Source organism: Diprion similis, chromosome 12 (assembly GCF_021155765.1).
Source record: "Diprion similis isolate iyDipSimi1 chromosome 12, iyDipSimi1.1, whole genome shotgun sequence".
NCBI classification, from domain to species: Eukaryota; Metazoa; Arthropoda; class Insecta; order Hymenoptera; family Diprionidae; genus Diprion; species Diprion similis.
Genome location: NC_060116.1, coordinates 14,901,658 through 14,926,292, shown reverse-complemented (window position 1 = coordinate 14,926,292; position 24,635 = coordinate 14,901,658). Strand labels below are relative to the sequence as shown.

Below are 24,635 nucleotides of genomic sequence, written 5' to 3'. Positions count from 1 at the left end.
AAGATAAACTGAGGACGAAGAGTCACTCCTTTGTCCATATGGATACAAAGATATGTCGAGAACGTAGGTCTGCATACTCGGAGGGTCAAGGATTTGAAGCGAAGCGCGTGCTAAATTTACACCGAACCCAACCGCAACGGGAGACTCCAGGACAAGAAACGCGAGAAAGAAAAAGAAAAAGAGAAAGAAAGAAAAAAAAATCACGCCGGTGACATTAAAATCCGCGATGACCGTGAAGTGAATAAATTCTTCTCACTTTCTGATCAACTCGAGTGAAACGGAGAGAACGGATGCGTTGAAAAACGTGGCTGCCCACGCGAATATAAGCAGTTAAACCATACCTGATTAAGGAACAATGGATCTGGCAGACTGGCCTAACGGCAAGACTTCATTTTACTCTCGTAGAGCATTCCTAGACATATAATGCATATAATAGGCAGGCGTAAGCGTAGGCGTGACTGTTGTAATGAGTGGATTTAGCATTCGAACGAATGAATAAAAATTTTTAGACTCAACGATTAGTGTAATGCCTCGAGGATTTTTTTCCTCCCAATCATTTTTTATTCATGAACCCGAAGGTGGGACGGAAGTGTATAGAAACAAATTAGAACTATTGGTTGTTGTTGTTGTTGTACCGAATAAGTGCCCGAAGCGGTGTTTGAGTGAATTATTACAGTTCGTCAATTAGCCATCGGTTCTTGCGGTACGCCGATGGCGGACACTCCGATTGTACAAATTTCTCAATAGTCATGCGTGAACCAATCATTTAAACGAGAAACAACCGCCCACGTGTAACATTTATACTGGTGCAAGGATTCGGGAGTTGGGTTGATGGGTTCACGTTTGTCGCCCTTCTGATGAGGCTGGATTTCTATTAAATAACGCCGCTTTTAATAGGAAAGCCCGAATTTTTAGTGTTTATAATGTCACGGATTACACGCGACTAATTGTCGGCTTGTCACGCTCACGCATGCTTAAGAGACTCGCTGCAGAACCGAGAAACGAGCTATCGCGATGTGATTAATTATTACACACTGGACTCGCAGGATGTTAATCGGCCATGGCGGGTCGCTGGCCTAAGAATTAATCATGGTGTGCGATGGCTTTTTACCGTAAGAGAAAGTAAATCGCGCTCAGTCTACACTCGACAATTCAACAGGGTCCAAATGTCCTGGTGAAGAATCCTGCTGGCCTTAGGTATTATTATACGTCCATGTAGCGCGGATTTCACTGATTTCTCGATCTCAGATCGCGAGAAAAACTCCGCTCGATGATGATTTTCTGTCATCGGTATTAATGAGTGCCCCAGAAATTTTACGCCGTTTTTTGACAAAGTAACGGTACGAATTCGGATGAACGAATCCTTTTGTACCCTCCCGTAAAATCGCGTTTAGCAATGGGCTAAATCTGAGCCACAGATCGGTAACCAGCTTTGTAACGATCAGCCGTAGCACCGGCAGCGTTGGAGCCGAACAATCGACAGCCTTCACATTTTCAGATGAGAAAGTTAGTAGCATCGATACGTATTTTGCAGCCGGTGTTTGCGCTCGCCCGAAAGAGATTCAGCAGCCAGCGGCGAATTCGCTTGAGTTGCGATCGTATCTGCGGATACGAATCCGCAACTCGAGTAGATGGGACCAACGATGAATGATCGAGCGATCGGTCGAAACCGACAGCACTTCAAAACGTTCGATCCGGTCTAACCTTGACATCGTAGATCTCGTTCTCACAGAATAATCCTGCCTTGCCGGTGAGTCAATCATAGTTTCCCTCCATTACGAGAAAACTGCCTCAGGTTAATCCTGATCGCTAAGGGGCTTTATCTGGCTATTGATCCGCAGGAATTAGAAATTTAAGGCTCGGCACCTTGGACAGAACGACTTGCTCTCTACAAGTATTGAAGTTTCTTCGGAGTGGCGAGAGTTCAAAATTTTTATCACCTCTTCGGAATTTGGGAACGTGACATCAATTAGCTTTGATGGAGTTTTTCCTCTTAAAATTCAATTATCTTTAACTGTATTCGTAATAAGCTGATTATATTAGCTGGGAAACCTGCTTTTGGAAAGCTTGATGTGCTTTATACGATCGTCATATGACTATGTTTCTGAGAGCGTAAGATTGACGATTCTGGTCACAAGCGTGTCAACAGTTATTCCACCATTCGTATTACGACCGCAACATCATGATAAGTGAAGAAATCTCGAGGTTTTTCGACCCACGGATGACACGGATGATAGTGTTTATGATAACCCGGGTAATTGCAGCCGGGCACCAAGTGTTCTGGATGGTAAAAACCGTCGAGTGATGCGTAATGGATGTCACGAAGGAATGATGGATGTACCTGCAGAGTTAGCGAAGACGACGATCAGCTACGAGAGCGAGTATTTCCACGTCTGGATCGCGTTATACTCCGAATGACAACGTGCGTGGTAATCACGTCACGACTATTCGAGTGATCATTGTACCTATAACGAAGTTTTTAAGCAGGTGCGCATTGAATTAATATTTGTAAACTCGTTACCCACGTTTATGATGGGGTATAAAGCAATTAGTGAGGTTAAATGAGAATTCCTGCTCTTTTCTGCAAAGCGAAGGACTGCAGTTCGCCTCGCATTTCTCCGTCCCTAGAGAGCGAGAAATTCTTCTTGAATTTATAAATAATCAACGTTTCCGCAATCCCTGGATTCCCGTACGGGCCCCGTTTATATTATAGCGTTATTATGGATGCTGGTCTACACAATTGTAATGCGACAAATTGAATAAGTGGAAAAGTGAGTGAACACGTTAACGGGTAGCTGCTAGGTACGTGAACATGATCGTAGATATGATACACACGTAATAACATCGTCAACGGTACTGACGTTATATTATACGCGATATAAGTTCTTCAACGGTTATTATATTACACTGACTTTTCTACGATCGTATAACTCCGGTTACAATTGCCTTGGTAATTACCCCCTTGTTTCGCAATTCTTAAAAGATGTCTTAAGACCCTATAAACGTCTAACGAGAATCTCGAATCCAGCTTCTTTGATTTACACACTAATCAAGCTCGTCTCTCAAACTAACCGCAGACAATGTCTAATGCAACTCTGACCCCGCTAAGCTATTATCAATTAATGAGTCAATAATTATGAAAATTGATGATCATTACAGTTAACGATAATTACTGCGACTAATTGACTCAGCACTGATATTGTGTCATATCCAAGGGATGAAAGTCTCACAAAAATTCATCATTCGTCGTATACGCGAGCCTTTTTATAAATACACATTTAATTATTTCTACAGGAACGTAATTATTCAGTTACAAATAATGATTAACGCTGATCGATACATGACTTCATTAGGCTTCAATACTTCTATAGATCAAGATCATTAATTAGCACGTTCAATTTAATTTCGTTCAGCCCCTTGATCTGCCGCGGGCAATGAGGTATATCCACTCACGTTTACTCGACGATCGTAAACCGAAATATCGATACTACATCTGTGGACGTAGATTGAAACATGCTGCGAGATGCTCTCGAAGTAGTTGAACCGGTGAAAGCATCTCTCACTCCACAAAACGTATCTATCGTAGTCAAGCAATAATTGCGTTAAGGAATTACAAACTTTCGCACGAGGCGCATGCCTGCTGGGAAAATGAGCGGTAGTAACTACTTTTAACACCAAAAAGAGGATGTAGTTTAAATTGCATATCGTTCTTCCCATCCATTTCTCCGAACTTGACGAGAGAGAAAGATAGAGATTGAGAAAGAGAGAGAGAGAAGAGTGAAAAAAATTCAAAAGCGAAAGAACTCCGGAATGTTATTATACCGGTACGCGCGAAAAGGAGTCCGGCGAATCGAGAGGCTGGATCAACGTGTAATTATAAACCAGGTGAAAGTGCCATCCAGCTGCGAGGACCCAGTGAGCGAGAGTCGAGAGACCGTCTCTCGTGATCGGCGGGAACGGGCACCGGACACTGGGTGCTACATTGCCAAGGCCAATCAGGTACGCAGGTAGACGTACCTAAGACCCCACGTCGCCGCCGGCTCAATCTTTCTCTGGTAAATACCGCTTCAACTGGGTCAGTGATGTCGATTGTATCCACCAAATCGACATCGGCAAGTATCGTCGTCTGTCGATTTTAGGGCAGGATCGCACACTTCTTCAGAATCTTTTTGTGGTACCACAAAAATTTGCAAATTGGCGTTTTAGACGAAGTTATGTGAATCCAGAGGAGATTCTGGGCGATGTAAGGTTGTCGTGTCTATTAAGAATTACGATAGAAAGCCGTTCAAGCGTGATGCTGATACCCTATAAATTGTGCGATAGGAAATCCGAGGAAGTAAACTTCAGATCTACGATCAAGGTAACTCTTAGAGGATCGTTAAGTGCTCGGCATGAGACCAGAGGATCCAGCAATTTACTAGAAATTTATGATGCTTGTTATGAAGACGTGAAGACACCGTAAATCGTTTCTGGGTATCAAAGGTTTTCGATGAAAAGTCAGCGAAGAATGAAGAATTGGGACAATTTTTCACAATTTGAAAACTTTCTGACACTTCATCGGTTTGGTTCCTGATGTTCAATCATGATTCTTTCAAGGCCTATTCTAAAAAACTAGCAACAACGCTTAACTCATGCACACAATCAAACGGCACCCGTTTATCGACATTCGATTCCACGTTTGAAATGGCAATAGGTGGAATTGAATGAACGGCCAAGCTGCGTTTGTACGAATTTCTCGCGATTGCAGGACAATCACCGCTATTTGAATTGGGTCGAGATAGCTTGTGGCCGTTAAGGAACGTGACATTGTATCGAAACACGTTGTTGGTATGGTTCTTACGCTACGGCCTGAGTCGATTTACTTGCGGTTCGTATATACGAGAATTCTCTTGACGTTAAAACTATTGAGGGGCAAAAAGGGGACCTAACAACGGCACAACGTCCTTCGTCTGGACGAATTCTCTTTCGAGATTTCGCAGAGTCCGTGAGAAGCACACGTATAAGATTTTTTCCCCCATCCTTGATGTGTAATGTAAAATAATTCTCGAGTATAATGCGCGTAGCATTAAATGGACCGATTGAAAGGTTCCGGATACACGATCATTGCAGGCTCTGTGATGACTTTGAGATTTACAAGGTCAGAGAATCTTTGAAAGACGGAAGTTTTACCGATACTTCGAGCCGACAATTGGATCGGCGACCGCGACCTTTCATCGGCATCATTAGGCCTCAATGATTATCGGTTTCATTACAAATCATAAGCAAAATCGTACGAGCTGAAAATTCCAATGACAATTCCATGAGTCGCTTTCTTCTCGGGGTCTCGACGGGTCGAGAAAATGATTTCGCTGAACTTAGAGCCCAAGACGCGGATGGTTCCGTCGATTTATGGCGGCGCTCATGATTATCTGCACGTGCGATCTACTGTCTAATAAAGATCCATGATCTACCGTAGTTTATTAACTTCGCTACCGTGGAACCGAGCAAACCACAGCGACTCTACAGATCGTGGAGAAAGGTTTCACCGTCAACTTCCGGGTGGTTCAATGCTATCGCGACTATCGGACGAACCAGTCAAAGGATCAGATGAACACAAGGCACCACCGTCGAGTCTTGAAGCTCGTGTGAAACCGCCCACCAGCCTCTGCTGCTCGGTTCTAATTCTTGTTTTGACAGAATTGACAGAGTCTAAAAGCCGGCGAGTAACTCCAGAAGCAACTCAATTCCACCCACCACCGTCAAAATGGCAATTAATAAACAACCGACCCACTTTGTTGCGCTGTCACAAGTTCTACACAACTTATATGTGAACGGTTTGCAAACTGATCTACACGATCAGTGATTGAGACACTCACGTAAGGCACATACTACAAGTAGAGCGATCGACTGATGCGTTACGATAATGTGACGTATGACATGGGACACGGTGAACAACGATCTTCGGTTCGCAAATCTGTCATTCGCTATCGAGGCAAAAATTATATACTGTCAAAAAAAAAACGCATTGATAAGTTTTTAGATTCGCTTTTCTCGACTTCCTAGTCTACCGGATATTATCTGAGCAAAACTGTTCCACGAATGCGTAAGTCAGAGTAATATCAGCCTGTCGACGTATTCTGGTTATACGAGCTCGAGCCTCACGACTAGAATAGCAAATTGCTAAACGGTAGTGACATGACTTCGATAAATGTTCGTTGTCGGCGACTGGCCGCCGGGGTTTATTGCAGCAATTGCTTTATCGCGTGCAGAGTGCCGGTTTGTTATACTTTGTTATGCGTGAATGTCATTGTTTACACGATCGTAACAGTAACATGGATGACTTACCGTTAGTACCTGTCACGCAGTACTATCGGTACCTTCTTTCCAGTCGGAGCTTTTCACCGTCGTTTTTTTTCAATTATTGGTAATACGATCAGTGGAATTGTGCTCATCTGAACACTGCCACACGGTGCTTAATCAGGCAACCGTTTCCGGAACTAACGTTAGATACGCCGACGGATGACGACGCGGTCGTTCTTCTTTGCTGGTCACGCGACCTCGACGACATGGATTCGTAATCCTTGGGCCCATCACGCCTGAGCGAGCTACCATCCGTTGATAAACTTGCGGTGACAGAGAATTGCGATAGACTCCTAAGTGGCTGTATAGTGTCTTTGGAAGAAGGACATGAGAGCTTTCTTTTTCGTTTGGCGCAATGGCGATTGACATCAAGCCTCGTTGACTTGTCAGTTGAACATGCGATAGAGAATATTGATTGGACTCGATATCGAGAGAATGAATGCAGAGTCTGTAGAATGCAAGTGGCGAAATGGGTCCGGCGGTCCCGGTCATGAAGTGGCTTTCATCGGAAGTCGACAATCGTAGAATCATCATTATCATTGTATAATGTACGAGCGAGGCTGTGTAGCCGACTGTCCACGGTGAAAAGAGAGGTGAATAAAAAGAGGAAGAAGGACATGCAGGGAGAGTTGAAAGGGAGGGACTTTCGTTTGTTGTAACCCGCCTGCAGCAGCTCAGCAGAGGAATTATTCACATCCGCAACGAAGCGTTTGAAACTGATCACATATCAGCCTCGTCAAAAATACACTTCAGTCGTATAATGCGACAAATGAGGGACCACCATGATACTTATTATACATACTATATCGACGCAATTGAGAGCCACGCGTCACTTTCTACTTTGCGTTTTTTACCAAACGATCCGCACCGTGCGATGGCGTTTGTTCGCTTCCATCACGCCATACCTTGGTAAGGAAACCATTCTGAAGCGTGGGTGCACGTATTTTCACTTCCGGTTGTATGCCAAGGCAATCGTTAATGATTCTGAGTGATGATGATGATGATGAAGGATTCGTGTCTTGTAGACGTAACTCTTCGGAACTGCTCATAGTTTTTTCATCTCTCATGCACTTTCCATAGAACCGGATTGATCGTAATTGCAATATCGTCAACTGTACGCACGCGATCGATCGGGAGGCCTCGATATTTGCGGTTAATTTTCCGTGCCTCCACAATTCTTGGTTATACACAAAGAAAAATCACTTGGGGCGTCGTTAATTTCACCTCGCGATAAAATACGGACTGCTCTTGTCCTCGGAGAAAGTTAAGACCCTGCACCATCAAGATCTCTTTTTGTATCGAGAGATCCGTGGGATCGGTAATATTGTTATTGACGTTCACGATGAAGCAAATTTATTTATTTTCTTTCACCTCTCTCAAATCAGATTCTTTCATCATCAGTCCGGGACAATAAATTTTTGCAACGCTATTATTATAATTCATCACGTGATTGTATAAAGATCCTCCATCGGTCTAGCTGACTAGTATTAGTGTTCAGACCGACTGAGCTCCGTTGAAATGCAATTCATAGAAAGTGATCGCATAATTGTTCCTTCAGTGGAAAGGATTATTCAATACGGAAGTAAAAAATTTCTGATCGTAAGACGTGCGGTTGCGCTTTTGCTCCTGCACTACGCAAAAGAAAATTAAAAAATTAAAAAATGATGCATACATCAACGTATGTTGTACTGATTTTCAAGAAAATCAGATTAAACCATACAACAATGTCAAATACACAGAGTTTAAATCGAACGAAGGTACAAATTGAAATATAAAAAGAATCATGAAATAGTAACTGTAAAAATTATTTCGCAAGGAGTTGCATTCCCTGGACACGATTACTCCTCACAACGAACCGAGTCTCTCAGGGAATCCGAGATCGCACGCAATATGCGAGGGAATTGATTATACTGTGATCACATCATTGCACTCTGCACGCGACGGAATCGCAACTCGACTCGCGATGAGACTAAATGTAATATTTCTGACGAGTCATGACAGTGCGTGTGCAGCGATGGTAGTTTACTCTTTAGTAAGAAAATAGAAATGATAATAATCTGCAGGGATCAGGTTAATAATTGAATGAATTGCACGGACTTTAAGAACAGGATTGCAGAAGAAGAGAGAATCGGAGGTACAGAAAGAGAAAGAGAGTGAGAGAGAGAGCGGGATTTATTACACGCCTATCCGGCAGCCACCGTTGTCTGCAGATGTCTCGTAATTTCGTGCAATAACCGCGGCGAGTCGGTCTCTTCGTAGATACGTCTAGCCTAGCCGTAATAGATACCAAGAGCGTAATCGCGAGCCTCGCAAAATATGCGCGTCGTGACGCCGTACGTTCTAGTATAAACATTTCCGGGTGCGCTCTCACGGGTCTTTCTCCTCCTGAAGCAAGCCATCTGCAGGACTGAAAGACCGCAAAAAATCCTGGCGCACACACTTCTCGCAAGATCGCGAGGCACTTCGATGAACCCGGTTATCCCTGCAGAAAACATGTCTTTGTTCGTTGCGGAAGCTGCTGACTTCGGCTTACATATGTATATACAATATACAATTATACATATATGTGTGAGTTGAAATTGCGCGATCGGAGGAACAGTCGCGATTTCTTTTTCCTCACATCCCGAAGAGAAAAAGGTGACTGAGACTAGTGAGACTATCATTAACCACTTATTGAATTGATCTAGAATTTGCACCGCCGCCGCACCTCGGATTCAGTTAAAACCTCGAGCAGTCAGAACACGAGTGAAATAATTAATGAACCTGCAATTGTTCGCATGCTTGGCCGAGAGGCGAGAGGTGAGATTGACGTGATTTGTGGCCGGCAGGTATTCTCCTCACTTCAATACCGATCTCCTCCACTCGCTCAGACAGAGCGGCAGCGCCGATTCAGCTATGAGCGATTACGTGCCAACGCAGATCTTGACGCACTCCTAAATGGTCAGAGCAATGAGGAACTCGTGCGTTACACCAAGCAGATATGGAGCGAACAGCTCGCGGTGCAAGACCTCTGTGAGAGAATCCGGACGGTCCCAACCGTTTAGTCCTCGTCCTGGGATCCGAAAGAATGCGGCTGCTCGACGTGTTTGTTCCGCGATTAGTTTGATGCCGGGTAAACTATTAGGTAATTAACCTGAACATTGCAGCGCGGTAACCTGGGCGTGCGCTAATAGCAGCTCGTGGATAAGAACTCGACAAATTAGGCGGACGCGTCAGAAACCATGAGACCAGAAACTAATCCGTCCGTACCTCTTTACGTAACAAAGTGAAATTCTTAACGGCAACTGCGAGGATATACGATTTTTCGGTAAACGTAACGTCGACGATTTTACTCTCGTTTGAATAATTAATGAAAAAAAAACGAGAGATACTTGCTGTCTCTATCTTGCAGGCGAAAAATTTGGACAGAATAATTTCTTACAGATCCGTAATTCGCACGATGGTTATTCCATCAAAAATCTCAAGGCGCTCACAATCAATAGACACGTTTCAGAGCAAGGACAGACCTTGGTTCATTACATCAAAATTACAATGATCCCTCGCCTTCTCTGCGTGTGCCGTAGCTAGTGCAAATTATATATCGCGAACGCAAATTAGCCAGCTCCTGCAGAGAAAGATTTACTTAAGATTTTTTTGCTCCATTCCATCTCCGGCTGTTTTTATTACGGAAATGAACAGCTCGCGTTTTTTGTTTGTTTTTATTGTTGTTGTTGTTGTTGTTTTTTTTAACCTACGCACACTTGCGCAGCTTATAGTTACACCTATAAGTCGTACAGTTGGACCTAAAAGTATCGTTAGTGAGTGATTGGTGGTGTGTTGAAAATTACAAACTGCGTTTACGACTACAGCGGAGTCTTTCGAGTCGACTCAAGAGTTTCGCATAACACGTACGCTATATAGCTTGGATATATAGATATCTAAGGCAGAAACATAGCAGCTCCTGATTCAATTAGGACGTCAGTTGAAGCGGGCAAGTCAAACGATCGTTTTTGATTTACAATCGGCGTCGCATGTCTCGTGTTATGCATGTTTATGCCCTACCATGTGGCGGAAATTTCAATCTGTAAAATCGTTTTTACATCGAAACGTGTGCAAAATGGTGCGCGCGATAACTCCGATGCTAATAGACTCGAATAACGACAGGCTAATGATCTCGGGCACCCGAGGCGGTGCTGGATTCTCGAAGTAAAAATCGTTTCATAAATGCACTGGCACAATGACGGCGCAAAAACGTATCGACGAAGAGCTGATTGTGTTATGCTTGCTAACTAAGAAAGTAAAACGGCGAGTCTCAGGAAGGGACAGTTTTTGATACCGTACAACCGAGGAGAGTATTACGTCATGGAGTCCGTGGTGCAGGCACGTTTTTGCAATTTAACATAGTTTTCGGCGCGACTCGGCAATTACACGCCCTGCATAATCACCGGCACAATGTACCTACCTACCTACCTACCTACTTTCTCTGCGAATATAATCGAACGTGCAGCTTGCACTACTGTGTCAAAATGTGCGCGTATGTCATACTTTTCGTTACACGATTCTGATTATCGAGGGTGTACAAGAACTATGGAGTAAATGAAACCTTGACTCGTTTACGTGCGTCTTTTTCCTGCATGTACACGACTGCGCAGCACCTGTCACGCGAATCGTCTCGAAATCTATGAAACCAGCTTACGTATAGCTTATATATAGGTACCTACGACATCAACTTAAGATTGAATTCGTGTACCTAATGAAAGAAATTTCAAGAAAAATCTGAGCGAAACAGCCGCTGCTTGCTTCCTTGAAACCGTGAAAGCAAGCGGATCTTTTTTGCCGATGCTTCGTTGCTGGTTATCTATCGAGATTCGGATCGAACAAAAAATATCTAGTATGAATGGCTTCCAACTTAGCTCTCGGAAACTCTGCGGTTTTCAATTGCGCAATAAACTGACTTGTGTAGATTTAGAGAGACTTAAACGGTCGCTTGATCACGCGAAACCTGCGGATCGTATCGAGCTCGGGTACAATACGAGGATCGCGTTTCTTCCTGCAGCAGGTTTTCATCGCTTAGTGAAACGCATACTCGAAATGGCAAGAAAGTAAATCAACGTTCGTTTTCTACTGTTATCTACTAATACAATTTTTTGCTCAATTGTTCAGGTACGGACTGATCCTGCAGTTTTCATTCCAGATTAACGTTCAGCCTGGAATCTTTCCAAAAATATCGTGATATTCGTGCTATTTATTTATCATCAATTCCTGACGATCAATAAAGTAATAAATGTGTGTGAATACAGCCTGAATTTAATTCCGTTCAATACAACAATTATTCCGTTTCCACACTTTGAAGAAACGAAGTTCGTGTATAAGAAAAAATTGCAATTAATTTATCAGTAACTGTCTATCTTCCCATTACAACGATTAAGGTTCCCTGAGGTTATTTCTTTTTGGAAAATTAGTTGCGAAAATCAAAACTTAAAAAATAGTTGTCAAGATTACGTAGAGAGAACATCGCAGCTTCTTTCGTGCGAGTTTTGAATTGCACATCCCGATTCCGAGAGAGTCACGTCGCCATCCGCGTAGCCGGAGGTCCGCCTCTGCACGTGCTAGTAATTTAGCCAGCCACATTGCAGAATCGTGATTTACGCAGTCTGAAGTCAGCCGCAGTCACTCTAGCCGCGATATAATAGCTTCCGCGTCTCACAATCAGCTCTGATGGCGTCTTTTCTGCACGTATGACGCGTGACTCATCGCACAACGTTTTCCCAGTGGCCGGAAAATCGCTGGCTTCAGCTGCGATTCGCGTGCGAAAAATTTCGCAACTTAATTATACAAGCCAGCACCGGCGAAGGACTCGTGCGAGTTCATTTAATCCACACTAATAAATATCCACCGACACGGCAAACGACTGCACAGTAAATCAGACAACTTGCAAACTAATTGCATCGCACCGTTCTAGATTTTGCACGGACTTCGAGTCGTCTTAATGGAAAAATCAAACTGCACTGCCGCCTCACCTTGGCTTCAGGTCTTCCGGTTGCGGATACGGGTTGTCGACATAAACCCGGGATCAGGGCGTATCGCCTTTGCATATATGCCAATAAACTTTGCCCACAGATCCAGAGATCAGTCGCGGTTGTATACTTCTTGCGAATTGCTTCCGGCGGTGATATTAATATGATACGATCGTGAGCATTTTACGTGTATATATGTGCTGCATTTTGATGCAACAGGATTTAATAGTCTCGCTGACGATGATTATCATTTTAGGTATACCGCTGAATTTCTAAAGTAGCAGATTTCACTACATGGTTTTTAATTTATTTTTAACTGAATAAAAGTATGTTCTTTTTTTTTTTTCTTTTACTTCATGTCTTCACGTCAGTGCACCAATTTGATTTAGAATCGGAGAAAGCTGTCCGATTTGACTGAAATCAGGATTCACGGCTGTATAAGGATTTAACGAAGCTGTTTAATTTTTACGTATTACATTCATCACGTGACTAACTTTCCATCCTAAAATTCATCCAGCAGTAGTAGACCGGATACGTGAAAAGAATAATTTGATTCAACGTTGAGAGTCGAAGTGTGAGAATATCAACGACACGACTCAAGTATAAAATGTCGATAAACAAATTTCTTGCTTGGACTCTCTGAGCACAGAAATACCTGCTAAATAAATTTTACGGTTATGGGATAGTTTTGTCATCGATAATCGACGCAGACGATTGAAAAAGCGTTTTAACATCGGGTTCACGGACACTTCACGCGCATAATACCAGCCTCAGTCTAGCCGGAATGCATTAAAACCGAAGCCAATTATCATATCAAGCATTTTTGCATCGACCTAACCTACAGTGATCATATTTGAAAAATTATAAATCATTCGGATCATCCGCACTTAGTGCACCGGCGATTCTCACGACGCCGAAATCAATTTCAAGCATCGATTAGCCGCGAGCAACGATATAACGGAATGATCGATATTTCGAGTCGGTGGTGTAATTCCGCCCAGAATCTCCGCAGCTGTTCAATCATACTCCGCAGACGGAGTATTTCCATTTGAATAATGAGTGGCTGATCAGATTGGCGCGGCTGCAACGGGGTCGTTTCTGATTCTATTTACAATTAACTTTCACGTAGTTTTGCCGGATTGACGTTAACTCTCTTATATTACGTGCACGGGGCATATACCGATGCAGTTCACTCCGCAGCGGAAATGATGTTGCAAACTGATCTTATTATTTTAGACTCGCCAAATACCCGCTCGATTAATTCGTGCAATGAATTGCGCAGTTTACTGCATCAGGTGAAATACGAAACCTGCGCTCGGTTTGCTTATCACAAAGTCAAATTTACGATATTTCGATTCCATGACACATATTTCAATATAATTATAACAATTTACATGCAATTAATTCTATACTCTGCAAGTCTGACCCGCACTCAATGCACTTCCGTATTATTCTGTTATGCAGAAATGCGCTCATTATATTCATCAACTTAGCCTGTTCTCATTTAAATACTGATTACAACGAAGCGTGCGCTAAGAATGCACTTTCTAACGATAAGGCGAGACTCCTCGACCTTTACGGATTCGCTGCACTCGAATTATCGCGTCAACTTCCAGACCTTTCGACCCGATTAAAATGAAACCCCTGAGAACCATGAAGATGTTGAAAAAAATATTTTCAAGATACTTCAATTCTGATTCTGACTTGAGCCCTGCGACGTCTTGTCCGAAACGTGTTGTATCGCAAAAATATTTGAGAACCAGATTAGACGATTTTCTGCGATCGAACATTGATTAGCGATTGAGTAAACGATCAAAGAGCGGCGAGTTTCTCGTGTAATAGTCTGCAAGAGGGTCATTAATTCATGCACCGTGCGTGATTAAATTGTATCAACATTACACAGATGCTCAACTAATGGGGGTAATAAGAGCTGTGCAGACATGTACGTGCAGCACGCATTTACGTCTGCATTAATTACAGAGGCGTGATATGTGGGGAGATTATATATATACCAGTGTAATAATACAAGCTGAGAGAACGTGAGGTGGAGATACGGAGGCTTAATTAATAGCGGACCAACCTGCCTGCTGGGGGACGTCAACAGGTTCGTTGATAAAAGTTTCAGTCAATCTGTGTGTTTCTTGTTTTTCGTCAAGTTTGTCGCGAAAGAAAAAATAAAATTATCACTTGATTTTCGAACTCGCGTTGCGTCACTCCGTTGAAAGTGAAACGCGAATCGTTTCTGTTGATTTAAGTAGTTCAGATCCACCGGAACTCGATGCTATGTATCTCATAGCGTGTTGTGATATACCGAATGACAAATACACGTTGTTCTGGGTCTTACAAAAGGCAGGAAAAGTAGAGCGAGAGAAAAGGATCAGAAGTCAGTGGTTAATGAGGAACTTCAGACTCTTATATGCCTACGTTGAATGTAAATGTTACACTCGAGTTCTCAAGTGCCGTGACGAATAGCGATGTTTGTGTTCTGTATGCTTTTATAATATATATATATGCACAATACCGTGACCCTTAATTTGCATGATTATCACGTAACCATGCAACCGCAGTTGAAGCCTTCTCGGTTTTAATCAGCGTCGCGCATAAGGTGATTCAATGCATAATACATTCTTCGATCTGCATATTCGATTCATCGTCGCTGATTTCGACAATCCAAATCTTACCTGCAACAGAAGAAAGAAAAAAACTGTATGTGAAAAAAAAATTCTGTGTAGAAGATCAGTTCTTATTTCTCTAATAAATGGAACAGTTAAACCTGTCGTAAAAACGTGTTCATTCCATTTTTTTTTTTTTTTTTGCTTTTTATTACAAACAGTAGTAAACACATTCGTACACCTTTCTCTTCTGAATCCACGGATTTGAGGGACGTCGTACGTGTCCAGTTTACAAAAGTAATTTCTGTCAGATTTATAACGAGATTCAATCTCCGCCTGCAGGCTGTTGGCACAAGCAACCTGCAGCCTCCGGCAGCGTCTCATATTTTTCCCGATTCGTGCTCTGCACGTACCTATGCGCAGCCTACTGTTCGTCTGGAGATTTTAATGCGCGATAAGAACACGCTGCAGCTGGGCTGAAAATCTCGGCGAGAATCGTGCGAATATGATTTAGGATAATTATTTCTGTTCTAGAATATGATCTGGCAACTCGCGGTGCACCGACAGCAATCGTCGTTCACATCTCCAGTCATTTGCAGGTATTCACGCATTCATCGGTTCATTCATTCAAGCCTTCGCAACACGTCGCCATCAGCTCTACCTGTTCGGTTCTCTCACTTTGCACCGAAGTATTGCAGGCGTCTAAGTATGGTCTAGGGACAATGCAGAGTGGCGAGAATCTCGGCTCGACAATCGGTGTCAGTTCATCTTCTTCTTGAAATTGCAACAGAAACACGACAATTCATCGCTTTGCATACGCTGCACCCATTGGTATAGAAAGACCCTAATTACGCAATGGTGGTATTTCAAAGGAGATGATGAAGACGAAGGAGAGCTGGGACGTTGGGAAACAGAATTAGAAATATTGACTGTGTCCAGGATCCAACCGTTTTAGACGCTCGAAATTACATCGCTGTGAAATTGGTCGAGCGTAGATATACACGCGGTATTCAATTTGAGGCCATTCTACAATACGTGACTATTAGACACGCGTGAATGAAGGAATCAGTTACGGTCACACTAGTCGATGGGATTTGCTTAACGATCAAGTATAGTTGCATTGTACTGATTATACCTGTACTAGAAAGCAAGACGAACCAAATTGGTGCTCATTGTAATTAGGCGGATTATATTTTACAGCCTGCATTACACTTTGATGTTGGACTGCAAAAGTGGCGCTAATTCATCGTTTGAACGTAGAAATTATCACTCAGCCGCGCAGAGCTTAAGGAGATAATCAAATCCAGATATTCAGGCTGCATTGCATACTGTGGAAAGTATATATATATATGCATGTAGTTACTGTAAAAATCACTAGACACGAAATGTACAAAGTCAGTATCGAGACATCGAAATCTTCCCTCCGATTTCCAACACTTATAACTTACTATAGTTCATTTCGAAATTAGGAATAAAGTCCGGATCGTAAAATAATGAATATTTATTTTCGCCCTTATTTTTATGAACAATCTCGCATTTCGAAACCGTTTTGTAATAAATAAATTGTAATTAATAAGAATATTGTATTTAGAAATCAGCAATGTGACTTTCACAATGTGTAACAGAATTATTTATGTCTTATACCTTAATACGCACCAATTTTTGAGACCTTTTTCAGAGGCTATAAATTGACCAAATTTTTAGAAAAAGAAATGGAAATTAATAAATCAGGATCTAGATCGAGGTCTTAAAGGATCGATGAGGTCCGATTTAGACCGCCAGATTTTTTTTTTACTATTAATAGTAAATTGGATATTCTATTTTCCATAGTTGCAATGCCACTGACTTTTCACAACTTGGAATGCTCGACACCTGAATCAGATTGATTTCCAATTTGTTTCCAATTATTTTCCACTTTCCATAGATTGCCTGCGATAGTAGGTATTCCAAACATTTCTACAGACTTTCAACGTCGGTGCAGTCGGCTTTGATCGCAATTTCTTTTTTCTCTGTAACTGCGATTGAACAAGGTATTTAAAAAATTACAATACGGATTGGTTTTTCCCGTAAACGGAGTCTGCAAGATGCTAATTTTTACACGCCTTGTATCGCTCGCATCATCTGCATTGATTTATGGTTAAGGAAGGTGAGACCTGTCGTCGGTTTCTCGACATTCAGCAGCAACCTGCACGCATACTGAATCGGCGCATGATGCGGTGACTACGAAAGTCGGTTTGAGGAAGTGCAGAGCTTATTTCAAAACTCCCGAGTGCAATCGGACCTCGATATCATTGATCCACGCTGTATAAATTCAACCGTGTAATAAGATTTTCATGTATTCGAAACCGATAAATACGAGGCGTGGTTCAAGTTCCGAAAGTGCCGAATTTCAAATTTTTCACTCGCGGAACTTAAAGTAAAGTAATCAAACTTTGACAAAACATTAAATTTCCGAAAAGGCAAAATTCTGAAAGGAAAAAAAACGCCTAAAGGGCATAACTCCGACATTAAGTTAAAGTTCCGAAAGTGTGGAAATGAGAAATTTTAAAACCTCTGAAACATCGAAATTCCGAATCATCGAGGATCTTCAGTTCTGTGAATTTCTGGCCTGATGAAATTTCGCCATTTTAATTCTTCTTTGTTACCGATTTTCCATATTTTTACGCTCGGAATCCTGGTTATTCCGATTTTTTACACCCACTCGTAGAGTAAACTACGCAGTGCGAGTACACCTCCTTCAAGTTTCGGGATTTTACTCAAAGTACACATCTTGCCTCTGCTTACATGTCATAAACACAAGAAACACGCAACTCGACTCGACTAATTGCCCGTCCGACATGGGAATGAAAAATATGTTTAGCCGGACAGTGCAAACGAAGAAAGATGGATCATCGAGTTCAACGGAGTCTTTCAGGCAGTTTTCTCGTGTCTAGAATGACGTGAAATATATTCCCAGCTAAGATCTCGAATCAAAGTGAAACTCGGATTCTGTGAACATCATCGCTCAACGCGTGGTGTGTAATTGAAGTAATTATTGTACATACATACATACATCTGCAGACTCGTAGCCACGATGCACCGGGTAAATAAACATGCGCATGCATCATAGATGAAGGAATGGAGGGATCAGGAGCTGAGAAAAGAAAAAAGACTCGGTGCTTGCGGTGCAGGCTTCTGCATTTCCACATTTTTACCGCCTATCATATTCTCCTCCAGGTACAATTGCACACCTCGCGGCAAGTTGCGCGGATCATGCCGGCGTAATCCTTTGTGTATACCTTGTAATCGGAGAGTGCGATGTCCCGGTGCAGTGGATCTCACGCGATCTCCACGATCGAGAAATCGTTTTGAGAAAAATATTTACAATAGGAGGTGAAAGGCGAAGAAGTGCCGATGCAACGATCGCGTTTGCGAATCTTGTCGTAGCAGACCGATGAAAATAAGTTGCGATAATCGATGATCGGTTGAACGGATGTTAGCTTATGGAAGAAGACGCGACGTCGTCGTTGCTTCTGTGATATAATTCTTGGACGATTAAATACACTCGGTTAGACATGAGAGTCGTTGCGGAATTGAAATCAAACCACGCTTCGCGATTACAACCGCGCCGAGAAGCGATATTAAATGGAAAGCGCGACTCGGCATCTTGCCCAACTCTTGCGGACGATTGAGGATTTCTAGTTATTCGAAGGGTTGCTAATGGCTCTCTCATTCGACGGACGAGAAACCGTCGAGAAAGCAAGAATTTCAGCCGATTTCCTTTTGTGATGATTCATTTTCTAACAATCAAGGTAGGCACTCTCATGATCAAAAGAAGAGAGTATTTCGATGAATTCATGTTTGAAAATCAACCGTCTCTTTCGTGTATCGAAGTACTTTGCGTTGGAAGTTTTTTGAACAGGTCAACGTATAAGTAAAACGCTTATATGGCTGCGCGTCTGCCCCTTACAAGTGATGGGATTATAATTAAATATTCCATGGAGAAGTTACGCCGCTCCGTCGAGTCATTATCCAACGTTGATTTCATAATAGGATAGTAAATTTTCACCGTTAATTTTATGCGAAAGTAATTCTTCACGCGGAAGAAGACGAATGCGAAGACACAGAAGAGGCACAGACCTCGACTTTTATCGGTTTTCTAAAGTTATTATAACACCAACCGGCGTCAACGGAAGGAAGAATGTTCACTGAAAGTTGCGAAAGAGCTTTGTAATCACTGCCTAACACGAAAAACCTAAGAAGTGAGAAATATGTAACTGCAGAGAAAGTCGCCGACGATTAACGCAGAAACCAAGTTCAAACGTTTTAATTGCGCAAGCTGATTGTATCAGCGCCAAAAGTGTCTCCGTATAAAAAAAGAATTCAATTTCACTCGCTGTTATCCCGCATATATACGCTTTCCATTCGTAAAAAATCTCTCTCATTTGAATCTCGGGAAGTTTCGGTACACTTACAAGGAACATCATCTGATGTCCCTATCTGGTTAGGAATTAAAAACTAAGAGACACGTATTTTTTACGTCTGCGGAAAAACAGTTTAAAGGGGTGAAAACGACCCCTAAAAATGGGCACTCAACGGGGTGATTTCTTGACGCGTTTCAAGTATTTAAATGAAACCAGTACTGAAATGTTTTTTTAATGAATAGGAAATCTTCAGCGTTCGTTTCATCCAAATCCATCAAGCTCATCGAGAAATCACCTCGTTGGGTGCCCATATTTGGGGGTCGTTTCACCCCTCTAAACCATTCCTCCGCAGATAAAATAAAATTCACATCTCTTAGTTTTTAATGTTATACAAAATATATGAGTCTCAACGAAATCAGAGAGCGGCACAAAACTGATGTTCCTTGTTAGTGTTATAAAAAACCTGATCGATTTCCGCAAATCAATCCATCAGCTGATCTGGCCGATCTGTCCGAGAGGAAGAATCGACGAAAAAAGGTTCTCGAATGCCTCGCAGCAGCAAGTGAAGTGACCGGCTGGAGGCTCCCGTAAAAGGATCTGGAGTTGAGATCAGGGTACCTTTGAATAAAATTATAGGCGTGCGATCGCGTAATCGTTCGAGACTCGTTTTGAATTTGGAAATTGCGGTTGTCAAGATGCGTAAGAAACGCGGAAATCGGAAAACTACCTAAGCCACTGGACAGGTTCGCCGAGGAGAAGGTGATTCCTTTACTGCCTCACCTGCAAAACCGGCAAAACCGAACCTTCCGTTATCGTAACGTCGGCTCGACACCACGTAACTGAGATCTTACGTCTGCATTATCTCGTAGAAAACGTGGATGCAGGCGAGTCTTATCCGAGATCTAAGAGTCTAGCGTGCGAAGATCGGCCGCGAGATTCGACCGCTAAACAAGCCGGATCATCGACGTCATTCGATAAGCATCGGTGAGAGAAGCGCACTCGGAACCTGAATCTGAAGATGAAGTTGAAGCTGCATATGCATATATTTCTGCAGAGTGCAAGACCATTACACGAGGGTACAAGATTCTCCGTGTAGTTAATCTGCAAGCCGATTATTGGCGGTGATTAGGAGTCGTTTTCTCATCCAGCTGTCGCTTTTCTATTGCAACTCAGTCAAGTTGACGGTGTTACACGTGCTTCGGGATTTTCTCCGCGGTTGATATTTATTCGGTGCGTTTTACTCACACGTGAAACAAGGCGGTGAAAAAATATGGCAACTGAGATAATCGCGTTGAAAAGCAGGTGAAATTATCAGGAGTTTTGAGGTGTCAGAATCTGTCACCAGGTCTGAAAAGTACAGCGAAGTTGAACGATGAATCAGAAGTGTTGAAATTCGAAATCGGTACTCTATTTCGCTCGATTGATTCAATTATATATATTTCACAAGAAAACGTTTGAATTATAATCGTAACAGGTCGCAGTTGCAGGAGCAGTTAGATCGAGTTACAGTGAAGCGATATTACCTGATAATACATATATGTGATACGTTTTAATTTGAGAAAAGATGAGAATCTGCCGAAGAAGTGTTACGAAATCTTCCGCGTCGGGTTATCGTCCTCTTTTGAATAATACCGAGGATTAGAACGCAACGCAGCGTGAATATATCCGCATCGATGAACCCGCGCCGGAAGCGAAAGACTCTTTTTCCCTTCTTCTCTCTCTCGTTCCGTTCGTACCCCGGCGGATTAACTCTCGACTAGGTAAATGTTCACGTATGTTATTGCAAGCGTCGGAGGATACGGAGTATGGCTAGCGATGTCAGGGACAACCGTCGACGACGCCTTGACAACTTCGAGACATCCGGTATACCGGAGAGAAGCAATAAATCTGCACGCGATAAAAGGTGCGGCTGCGATTTCCCGTCACGTGAGAAATGAGAATGAAAAAAATCTCATCACACATCGCCACGTGTGATTATATTTTGAAAATAAATTTCAGTAACGGCTGCAATTATTATCTTGCGATAAGATATAAATTGGCGGCCTGTTGAAGAGCGGTCTCTAATTATATCCTTATATTGTCAGAGTTTTGGCTAAGGAGAAAATTAATTAGATATGTAATCGCGACGAAGGCGCGTAACAGCCGCCGCCTATCTACAGCCTAAACGCACGTTTCGCGGAAAGATTTCTCGACAAGATTAGCCGGCTGCGTACCTACAACATTTCATACCGCAATGCCCCCGGTTACTTGGGAAATACTTGCGAAATCGGACCTACGCGCTCGGTCTAACAGCGCTGCACACGTGAGTCGCAGCCTCATATAATCTTGTGCAAATCGATATTATGCCTCAAATTGTTGAATTATGCGCGATGTAATTGAATTGAATGAAAGTAACCGCCGCAGTACAGAAACGTGTGTAATTCGTCGGGGAGTAAATTTGCCGGCTGGTGACGATGTGAAAAAATCAGTTATCATTACAAAATCCTCAGGAATTTTTGCTGGCCTAATCAAGCTTTTCGTTTACCACCTCAAAAGATGCGCTGAGAAAATTTTTGGGAACTTTCTTAAACCAAATCGCAGTCAATGGGTCAGTGGCTTCGTTTTTTGTTCAACCTAATTGACGACAAATCTAGACACAAAGAACTCTGATTTCCAAGCGTTGCGTGTATATCAACGTATGTGTATATATGTATATAGTACAATATTGCGTCACGTGAAAATGTCAACGTTTCATGAACTCGTTCGATTCGATCCAATTATTGGTCAAACTTCAAAGGTGTTCCGCAAGGTTTGAGCAACATCGATCTCGGCTTTCCGAACAGGTGTAATAAGCACTCTCGTGATGAATAAAACCGCGGTTTCTCGGTATTCGACTCCCTAATTTTATACTCGGTTTTCCTCAGATCTCCCCTGATTCTTTTCTCCTTCTAAGGAGTCAGCGAAAGTCTATATAATCATTGCGTTGCTGGATTTGAGAGCCGAGGAGCTGCACGTATCGGAGCGTCGTTTTCAACGATTTTAATTCCCTCCCGAAAGATTTATACACTTTTAACGATTTTTCCTCCGCGTCATGTTTTTTTGGCAGTACGAGTGCACAGAACCCGAGCACGTTTCATAAGGCAGCGCGATCTAATGACTCGACAAAGAGAAAACCCACGATTGCCAATTGCACATCGAAGTTAAATCGCGTCGCCGATCTCCACGATCGAGAAATCGATGTGAAATTTGACCAAATTACATTGCAGGTTCGCCGCTGAACGCGGTCGTTGTTGTGCTATATAAATTTGCGAAACGTCAAATGTCGCGTGTGCGGTTTATAATATGTTACAGGTGTATCGTAACAAATTCCAAAAACGTCGGCGTTTCATGAGGCGGAAAATAAGAGGCTGCTCAACGTTTCGCGGCGCTGCGATTATCTCGAAACGTTTCTTATTCTGTGCTTATGGACGCGGTGTTCAACACAATAAATCATGTTTCGTATTCACCTGTATATAGCTCTAGAATTTACGCCAGGCCTGCAAGTGCTCCAACTTCGGAGAATTTAATGCGTCTAGATAATCTAGGTGGTCGGAGCAATCATCCTTTGAAACGTTTTTCAAACGGAGCTATTATGTCTGCGGCACAGTGAAAAAATTTACGGTCGATATATAAAATATTTTACAGCTAATATTACTACAATATTTATATATGTAGATATAGTTAGAGTGGAATCGCTTATAATTTCAGTCATATATTCATACTAAAAATTATCGTTCTTGTATGTCTAACAATAAGGTATTTAAGGAGCATGTTTTTATTTCTCACGTTCACTCCAATTCTTTTCTCATTTATTTCTTCTTTCTCGTTCCGTCACACCTAAAGTCGAATCTTTTATCTTCCGTATGAATATGCGCACACTATATACTCGGCTGTTCCTGGTGAATAATAATTAGACGCAGCACAACCTCAGCCAGCATTATAATATATATACCTCAGTTTGGCAACGCCAAGGTAATTCGATTACGCAGAAACGTACACCGTATTACGTGTGGCAATGATTATACCCGTTATATTGCACTCTGGTTCTTAATTATTCTCACCTCTTGCGCAATTCCGTCCTCTTAATTATCTCGGTTTTTCAACCGAACATAACAATGCGCTTGAGCGCTTTTATGCCACGCTCATATAACAATATAACGCGATATAATAACCTCGCGAATCGCTTGAGGGACGGGCGCATTCGACATTCGCGAATTTTCACTAGTCACGCAAATTTTCGAGGACGCTTGCACTTCACCTGAGTTGTCTTTTTTATTAAAATCGGGGTAGGAATCAAAACTTGGATTATTTTATTCGTTATGTTATTTTCACATGTTTCAAATTTCGATATATCGGCCATTTGCAATATTGATCCTTCCAAGTTTTCACCCCCAGCAGATTTTACCCCCTCGTTATCCTCACGTTTATTATCGATCATTGCGAAAGGTATCAACGACTGACTTACTTTTACCGTGATTTGTACAACGCGAAACGCATTGGTTTGTGCACATATTATTGGCATCGTCGTTGCCCGCGGGCTTAACGAAGAAACGTAAACCGCGCCTATTAATGTGGCCTGAACTTATCCGGGTCGTTAAACTTTTCGAATAATCTCTTTCCTTCCATGGAGGCAAATTTTACTGCAATTGATTTTTCAAACGGATATAAAATAATTCATGGATTTATAGCACGTAATGGTAACTTGTTACAAATATTTTTGCAATCCTGTGACGCAATAACCCCGAGGATTATCATTTTCTCGATCAATCGATCGAAACAATTTATTGAACTACAGACTTAAGGGGGCATATCCGAGTAAAATATTTAAAAAAAATCGATTTCCCTTTGATTTACGTTTCTAAAAGTTTAAAGTATGAAGAATGTTGTGTATAAATTGCATGATTTGAAACGAAATTCGAAGTCAAAACGTTCACCGTACCGTAAAAAAAAACTGTATGCAGCGAACGTCTCAGGACATTATATTTCAAAATTCCGTTAGAATTTTTTATTCTGGATCAACCGATTATCCAAAATCCTACGCATTGCAAACCGTGTCAGTACGGATTATGTTTTACGCCGGCCACTGTAACAAAACGATGAGTGAATAAATTTTTATTAAAAAATTACTGAATATACCTTGATGCAAAAACTTTGAAATGAAAAAAAAAAAAAAAAAAAAAAAACGGGTGGAATCAAATCCATAGTTTTGTAGATAAAAATTCTTAAAATTGGCCTACTTTTCTAGCGATCTACTCGGATGTGTCCCC

At 42.1% G+C, this 24,635-nt stretch overlaps 1 protein-coding gene across 1 annotated transcript in view; it reads right to left on the bottom strand.

The window, feature by feature from the left end:
- LOC124413132 overlaps positions 1 to 24,635 on the bottom strand; it is a 40,013-nt gene that overhangs the window by 3,568 nt on the left and 11,810 nt on the right. The gene's annotated exons all lie outside the window — the stretch shown is intronic.